At 38.0% G+C, this 9375-nt stretch overlaps 1 long non-coding RNA gene across 1 annotated transcript; it reads right to left on the bottom strand.

Moving 5' to 3' along the window:
• Nucleotides 1-1529: 1529 nt before the first annotated feature.
• LOC136852015 (uncharacterized) lies at nt 1530-9128 on the bottom strand. The gene is made up of 3 exons (XR_010857049.1): nt 9070-9128; nt 7676-7729; nt 1530-1584 (listed from the first exon to the last, which is right to left on the bottom strand). It is a non-coding gene; the product is annotated as an uncharacterized lncRNA (long non-coding RNA).
• Between the last annotated feature and the right edge of the window lie 247 nt (nt 9129-9375).

Consider the following 9375-nt stretch of genomic DNA (forward strand, 5'->3'; position numbering starts at 1 on the left):
CTAAACATTTCCACCAAAACACTGAGTCAACCAGGCACAAACTGGGGTAGTATGGACAAATTCCACTCAACTGTCCCGAGGCTAAATTCCTGGTGATAGCTACCAAGGTTTGCAACTTATGCCTCCCTGCCTTCTTAGATAAGCCAGAGAAGACATGTCCGAGAAGGCAGAAATTACTTTGTTGGACACCATTCATCCAGGTCTTAAATCCATTCTGGATAGCCAACAACTCCTTGCAGTTAACTTGGTTCCCAATAACCACAACCCCATTCTCATCCGAGGTGATTGAATACAGTGAGAGGTCTGGGCTGAGGGACTCAAAGGACTTCACCGCAAGAAGTATTAGTGCACTATGGGCTTCCAGAAAAAGGAAATGTCTAAACACTAAAAAGTCAGGTGATGTTGCAGGTGGATTCAGAGCGTCTCACTTAAGGGGAATATCTACCTGCAACCACCTGGAAACAAATATTTACTAAACCTACAATAAGAAAAATATCTGGCTACCACAGTGCTCTTCAAATCTGCACAATTGATTTTTACTCCTGAAAAAATATTTTCTCAAACTTTACATTATATAACTATATTACAGTTTTTGTAGCTGCATATAAACACATTCATCAGAGAGTGAGGAGTTACGTCTCAGCATTTTATGATTGCTGAATCTTTACAGAAGATCTGACTAAGTTATAAATAAACTCTTCCTAAATTACTTCCTTTTCTTATATAAGCTACTTTAGGCTTTTATAGTACCATAACTGTAATTTTTACTGTATATATCCTGTTCATTTTACCAGGAATAATAATTACTTGTGAATAGTAAAATGTCAAGGATAATCTGTCTTGAGATCTCTCAACCTGGGAGTCTTGGTCTGTCACCTGGAAGGTGACAGGAACCTAACTCCTGGGAAGATGACCCCATTTGTTGATAAAAGTAAAGCAATACATGAGATTACAATGAACTTACTCCAGGTCTTTGTGCAGATCCACTATCTGGGCTAGAAAGTTGTTGCTGAGATTTGAAAAAAATTTTGTTGTAATTAAATGTTGCCTAAGAGTACCTTTAATTTTGCAGCAATTTTCTTATAATTTGCAATCAAGGGTTATTATCTACCTGCAATCACATGGTAACAAAAGCTTTACTACACCTACAATAAGGAAAAATAGCTGACTACTAAGGTGCCCTTTAGAATTCATAATTGGCTTTGGTTCCACAAAAAAAAAAAAAAAATACAGTTAAAAAACTAACTATATGCCATTGTTTTGTAGCTACAGCCAAGCCCATTTTCACAAAATAAGGAGTAAGATTTCTAACATTTTATGACTGCTAAGTCTTTACAGAACCTCACACTGAAACAGTAGCTAGCACTTCCTAAAGTCCTTCCTGTTTGCTGAGAGCTTCTGTATGCTCTTAATACATTTACCAATAAAATGTCAAGAGGTAATCTCAGAAACATGACATTTACGGCCAGAATTATCCATGGACAGACAAAACAGAAATGACAGCTTTGCATAAAATAATCATGAACTTACTGTTGGTCCTTGTGCAGCAGTTGTACCTCCACTACTTGGGCCAGAGGGTTGCCCCTAGAAGTTAAGAAAAAAAAAATAGTTGTAGCAAAATTTGGTATAATGCTATTTATAATTGACCAGCAACTTTTTCATAGTATACAATCATCGTTTTTCATACAGAACAGGATATTCAGGGAAACATAAATTGTAAACATTTGCTGTGGATGCTGTAGCCGTTTTACCTACTGGACTGCTAGGTGGGCCCTAGTTACATTTATCTCAAAAAATAACTATACATAAATTGGATCCTCACTGAGTATCTTAAATAGGTCACAGGAGCATTGTATACAGTTCATTCAAAGAAAAATAATGTCCTTGTTTCAAATTTGTACTTAATATGTAATATACACCAACAGTAAGTAAAAGTACCTTGCTCCCCACGGTACTTTTCAAGGCTGCATATTTGCTTTAATAAAAGAGGTTTTTCTTAATTTCATGATATAAATTATATGCCTTTCTTTTGCCTGTACAGATAAGCTCATTAGCTATATGCTGAGGTGCAAATGTCCAATATTTCATGATTGTATATTATCTCCAGAACCTCTATGTAATAAAAAACCATTTCTGAAATTGGTACCTGTTTTAAAAAAGTGCTTTATATGATTGTAATATAACATTGTTGTAATTTATCTTGTATTTTATGGTAACAATAAATAAAATAACAAATACTTTTGTCCTGTTTAAATTTGTAAAGTACCCGCTCAACGGGTTCTCTGTGATGAACATCCCGTTTTCTGCGGTGCCTTCACGTGCGACCTAGGGTCGGACAAACACAATCTTATCATCATTATTGTGAATTGTACATTTATTATCTGTTTATTTGACCTTGTACCATGTTTATGTGACAGAGTATTTTTGTATGTCCAACCAGTCACTGTTAATCATTATGTTTTCTGTATGTCTTGGTCATGGACGACAGGTCCACCCTTTGACCCCAGGGGGCCTTTCCTCCATACTTGAGAGGACCAAGAAGGCATTCCGGGTGGCCTGCAAGGAAGACTGGGTATCAATCCGCCTTAAGCCAGCATTTCTGGAGGAAGATGTCGGGGCACTTTAGCCCACTGCAGGAGATGGCGTCCCCACAGCCCGCCCCGTCCACAAGAAAACGTCGTACAGTTAAAAACTAAGGCCCCGGGACCAGGCAGGAGGGGAACCCAACACACCCAACAGGGCAATTAACAAAGAGCCCCCTCACCTGGCATCGAGAAGGTCGTAAGGCCCTTTACAGAACCGCACCAGCAGAAACTTTGATCAGGCGTTACCTATTGGAAAGTCTTGTGGGGAGTATTGTGTCCCCGCTGAACGGGTTCTCTGTGATGAACATCCCATTTTCTGGGTGCAATAAAATGTCAGATGGTAATCGGATGAACAAAATCTTATCATTATTGTCGGGAATTTCCACTGATCATTCAAAACCCCGCCATTTAACTTCACAAGTTTGCATAAAAAATCAAGACTGAGGATCTCGCGGGTCCTTCATTGTGCAAAAAGTTGTCCAATACGCACTACAAAGTTAAGAAGTAATTCTTAAATGCCTGGAGGAAAGGAAAATAAAAGTAATGAAGACACTAAATTTTCATTAATGAATATGATTTGCTAATTGACTAGTACAACTAAATTGTCATGTAGAGATTTGGAGCAAGGACTCACGTTTTCAAGAATTTGCAGATTACGGCCTTCAGCCAGAACTTCAGTCAATTCATTGATCCCAGATGATAAAACTGTCATTCTTCCTGGATTCACATGTAAAGTAGATTCATTGATCTCTGTAATGCCTAAATAACCGATGATTCCCCTGAATTAAAGGATTCTGTAGTTTACGCGGAAAGCGTAAGTTTCCTTTGAAGTTGGATCTTCACGCCTCATTCCTGTAGTCCTGAACGTTGTAAGTACCGTGATGTTTTAGTGTCTCTTCGATTCTCTGGCAGCCAAAATACCAGGTCCTTGTTTCTAAGTTATCTTTATCCATGTATAGATGTGTCATCCTTAATGAGGAACTTGATTTGCGCAACAAACGAAAGCTGCAAGTTTAAGAATGTCATTTAATTGTGTTTTAATAAATAGTTTTCGATTTAATTTTGTGTTTTTGTCCAGTCTTTCTTTTGTCTTCAAGCACGTGATATCAAAGACCTAAAGGCTGAAGTAACAAATCTCAGAAGCTTGCAGGTTCCTTGAATTGATTTCCAGAAACTGCGTGTAGTGGAAATTTTCTATTAACGATTAATCAGTGTTGGTTCTTGATGCACATTGGCTTAGCTGCCCGTGATGCTCTTTCATTCATGATTCAGTATTGTTAATGGGTTTAAATGTTTATTTTTTGTAATAAAACTGTAATTTGTTGACCAAATTTTATTGAATCCCACCTGATAGTTTTAGAGTGAACCTCCTCAAGGCCTTGTCATCGGCCCATAACATCAGGGCACTAATCAGAACAAAAATAATAAAAGTCTTAAGAAAATCCTATCATTATTGTGATATGTATATTATCTGTTCATCTGACCTTTGTACCACGTATATGTGACAGAGTATTTTTATGTCCAACCAGTCATTGTTAATCATTATGTTTTCTGTATGTAACTGTCCTGTTTTGTGTACATGAATAGTTTGACCTCAGGTCACCTGTAAATTTTTGTACCATTTCAGTCTCTGCATATACACAGACATCCGCTGACTACTAAGGTGCCCTTTAGAATTCATAATTGGCTTTGGTTCCACAAAAAAAAACAGTTAAAAAAACTAACTATATGCCATTGTTTTGTAGCTACAGACAAGCCCATTTTCACAAAATAAGGAGTAAGATTTCTAACATTTTATGACTGCTAAGTCTTTACAGAACCTCACACTGAAACAGTAGCTAGCACTTCCTAAAGTCCTTCCTGTTTGCTGTGAGCTTCTATATGCTCTAATACTTCACAATAAAATGTCAAGCAATCTCAGACATTTTACGGCCAGAATTATCCTTGGACAGACAAAACAGAAATGACAGCTTTGCATAAAATAATCATGAACTTACTGTTGGTCCTTGTGCAGCAGTTGTACCTCCACTACTTGGGCCAGAGGGTTGCCCCTAGAAGTTAAGAAAAAAAAAAATAGTTGTAGCAAAATTTGGTATAATGCTATTTATAATTGACCAGCAACTTTTTCATAGTATACAATCATCGTTTTTCATACAGAACAGGATATTCAGGGAAACATAAAATTTAAACATTTGCTGTGGATGCTGTAGCCGTTTTACCTATTGGACTGCTAGGTGGGCCCTAGTTACATTTATCTCAAAAAATAACTATACATAAATTGGATCCTCACTGAGTATCTTAAACAGGTCACAGGAGCATTGTATACAGTTCATTCAAAGAAAAATAATGTCCTTGTTTCAAATTTGTACTTAATGTGTAATATACACCTACAGTAAGTAAAAGTACCTTGCTACCCACGGTACTTTTCAAGGCTGCATATTTGCTTTAATAAAAGAGGTTTGTCTTAATTTCATGATATAAATTATATGCCTTTCTTTTGCCTGTACAGATAAGCTCATTAGCTATATGCTGAGGTGCAAATCTCCAATATTTCATGACTGTATATTATCTGCAGAACCTCTAAGTAATAAAAAACCATTTCTGAAATTGGTACCTGTTTTAAAAAATTGCTTTATATGCTTGTAATATAACATTGTTGTAATTTATCTTGTATTTTATAGTAACAATAAATAAAATAACAAATACTTTTGTCCTGTTTAAATTTGTAAAGTACCCGCTCAACGGGTTCTCTGTGATGAACATCCCGTTTTCTACGGTGCCTTCACGTGCGACCTAGGGTCGGACAAACACAATCTTATCATCATTATTGTGAATTGTATATTTATTATCTGTTTATTTGACCTTGTACCATGTTTATGTGACAGTATTTTTGTGGCCAACCAGTCACTGTTAATCATTATGTTTTCTGTATGTGTTGGTCATGGACGATGCCGTAGGTCCACCCTTAACCCCCTACAGGGGGCCTTTCCTCGTACTTGAGAGGAACAAGAAGGCATTCCGGGTAGTGGTCCACGGGAAGGAAGACTGGGTATGAATAGACCGCCTTAAGCCAGCATTTCTGGAGGAAGATGTCGGGGGCACTTCCCAAAGCCCACTGCAGGAGATGGCGTCCCCACAGCCCGCCCCGTCCGCAAGAAAACGTCGTGGGCGCCCCCCGGAAGGCCCCGGGACCAGGCAGGAGGGGAACCCAACACACCCCTCCACAGGGCACCAAAGAAGAGCCCCCCCCCAGCTGGCATCGAGAAGGCGTGGCCCCCTACGCTGCCCCAGCAGATACCTGCTTTGATCAGGCGTTACCTACGTCTTGTGGGGAGTATTGTAAAGTCCCCGCTCAACGGGTTCTCTGTGATGAACATCCCGTTTTCTGCAGTGCCTTCATGTGCGACCTAGGGTCGGATGAACAAAATCTTATCATTATTGTCGGGAATTTCGAACTGATCATTCGAAGTCCCCGCCATTTAACTTCACAAGTGTTGCGTTAAATTGGGGCAAGACTGAGGGATCTCGCGGGCAGTTCATTGTGCAAAAAGTTGTCCAATACGCGACAAAGTTAAGAAGTAATTCTTAAATGCCTGGAGGGGAAGGGGAAGCTGTCTTATAGTAATGAAGACACTATGAATTTTCATTAATGAGTATGATTTGCTATTCCCTAGTACGAGCTAAATTGTCTATGTAGAGATTTGGAGCCAAGGACTCCGTAGCCATTCAAGAATTTGCAGATTACGGCCTTCAGCCAGAACTTCGAGTCAATTCATTGATTCCAGATGATAACTTAACTGTCATTCTTCCTATTCACATGTAAAGTAGATTCATTGATCTCTGTAATGCCTAAATAACCGATGATTCCCGCCTGAATTACAAGGATTCTGTAGTTTACGCGGGAAAGCGTAAGTTTCCTTTGAAGTAGGGCGAAGGCGACGCCATTCCTGCCCTAGTCCTGAACGTTGTAAACAGTACCGTGATGTTTTAGTGTCTCTCTCTCGATTCTCTGGCAGCCATCGCCATACCAGGTCGAATTCCGTAGTAACTGTGAGTTATCTTTATCCATGTATAGATGTGTCATCCTTACGATGAGGAACTTGATTTGCGCAACAAACGAAAGCTGCAAGTGTAAGAATGTCATTTAATTGTAGTTTAGAGTAAATAGTTCTCGATTTGTTGTGTTTTTCGTCCAGTCGTGGACTTAGTGTCTTCAAGCACGTGATATCAAAGACCCTAAGGGCTACTTGTAAGTAACAAAGCCCAGAGAGCTTGCAGGTTCCTTGAATTGATTAAGAAACTGCGTGTGCAGTGGAAATTTGCTATTAACGATTAATCAGTGTTGGTTCTGATGCACATTGGCTTAGCTGCCCGTGATGCTCTTTTCATTCATGATTCAGTATTGTTAATGGGTTTAAATGTTTATTTTTGTAATAAAACTGTAATTTGTTGACCAAATTTTATTGAATCCCACCCAGATAGTTTTAGAGAGTGCGCCTCCTCAAGGCCTTGTCATCGGCCCATAACATCAGGGCACTAATCAGAACAAAAATAATAAAAGTCGAAGAAAATCCCGACAATTATTGTGATATGTATATTATCTGTTCATCTGACCTTGTACCACGTATATGTGACAGAGTATTTTTATGTCCAACCAGTCATTGTTAATCATTATGTTTTCTGTGTGTACCTGTCCTGTTTTGTGTACATAAATAGTTTGACCTCAGGTCACCTGTAAATTTTTGTACCCGCGGTCTCTGCATATACACAGACATCCGCTGACTACTAAGGTGCCCTTTAGAATTCATAATTGGCTTTTGTTACACAAAAAAAATACAGTTAAAAAACTAACTATATGCCATTGTTTTGTAGCTACAGACAAGCCCATTTTCACAAAATAAGGAGTAAGATTTCTAACATTTTATGACTGCTAAGTCTTACAGAACCTCACACTGAAACAGTAGCTAGCACTTCCTAAAGTCCTTCCTGTTTGCTGTGAGCTTCTCAGAAGCAAGACATTTACGGCCAGAATTATCCTTGGACAGACAAAACAGAAATGGCAGCTTTGCATAAAATAATCATGAACTTACTGTTGGTCCTTGTGCAGCAGTTGTACCTCCACTACTTGGGCCAGAGGGTTGCCCCTAGAAGTTAAGAAAAAAAAATAGTTGTAGCAAAATTTGGTATAATGCTATTTATAATTGACCAGCAACTTTTTCATAGTATACAATCACCGTTTTTCATACAGAACAGGATATTCAGGGAAACATAAAAAGTAAATATTTGCTGTGGATGCTGTAGCCGTTTTACCTATTGGACTGCTAGGTGGGCCCTAGTTACATTTATCTCAAAAAATAACTATACATAAATTGGATCCTCACTGAGTATCTTGAATGGTCAGAGGAGCATTGTATACAGTTCATTCAAAGAAAAATAATGTCCTTGTTTCAAATTTGTACTTAATGTGTAATATACACCTACAGCAAGTAAACGTACCTTGCTACCCACAGTACTTTTCAAGGCTGCATATTTGCTTTAATAAAAGAGGTTTTTCTTAATTTCATGATATAAATTATATGCCTTTCTTTTGCCTGTACAGATAAGCTCATTAGCTATATGCTGAGGCGCAAATGTCCAATATTTCATGATTGTATATTATCTCCAGAACCTCTATGTAATAAAAAACCATTTCTGAAATTGGTACCTGTTTTAAAGAATTGCTTTATATGCTTGTAATATAACATTGTTGTAATTTATCTTGTATTTTATGGTAGCCATAAATAAAATAACAAATACTTTTGTCCTGTATGAATTTGTAAAGTACCCGCTCAACGGGTTCTCTGTGATGAACATCCCGTTTTCTGCGGTGCCTTCATGTACGACCTAGGGTCGGATGAACAAAATCTTATTATCATTATTGTGATTTGTATATTATCTGTTCATCTGACCTTGTACCACGTATATGTGACAGAGTATTTTTATGTCCAACCAGTCACTGTTAATCATCATGTTTTCTGTATGTAACTGTCCTGTTTTGTGTACAGAAATAGTTTGACCTCAGGTCACCTGTAAATTTTTGTACCCACGGTCTCTGCATATACGCAGACATCCGCTGACTACTGAGGTGCCCTTTAGAATTCATAATTGGCTTTGGTTCCACAAAAAAAAAAAAAAATACAGTTAAAAAACTAACTATATGCCATTGTTTTGTAGCTACAGACAAGCCCATTTTCACAAAATAAGGAGTAAGATTTCTAACATTTTATGACTGCTAAGTCTTTACAGAACCTCACACTGAAACAGTAGCTAGCACTTCCTAAAGTCCTTCCTGTTTGCTGTGAGAGTTCTGTATGCTCTTAATAAATTTACCAATAAAATGTCAAGAGGTAATCTCAGAAACATGACATTTACGGCCAGAATTATCCATGGACAGACAAAACAGAAAATGACAGCTTTGCAGTAAAATCAATAATCAGGAACTTACTGTTGGTCCTTGTGCAGCAGTTGTACCTCCACTACCTGGGCCAGAGGGTTGCCCCATTGTAGAAGTTAAAAAAAAAAAATGTAGTTGTGGCAAAATTTGTATAATGCCATTTATAATTGACCAGCAACTTTTTTTCATAGTATACAATCAAAACAGGTTTTTCATACAGAACAGGATATTTAGGGAAACAAAATTGTAAACATTTGCTGTGGATGCTGTAGCCGTTTTACCTATTGGACTGCTAGGTGGGCCCTAGTTACATTTATCTCAAAAAAATAACTATACATAAATTGGATCTGTTTTAAG

The sequence above is a fragment of the Macrobrachium rosenbergii genome, chromosome 24 (assembly GCF_040412425.1).
Source record: "Macrobrachium rosenbergii isolate ZJJX-2024 chromosome 24, ASM4041242v1, whole genome shotgun sequence".
NCBI classification, from domain to species: Eukaryota; Metazoa; Arthropoda; class Malacostraca; order Decapoda; family Palaemonidae; genus Macrobrachium; species Macrobrachium rosenbergii.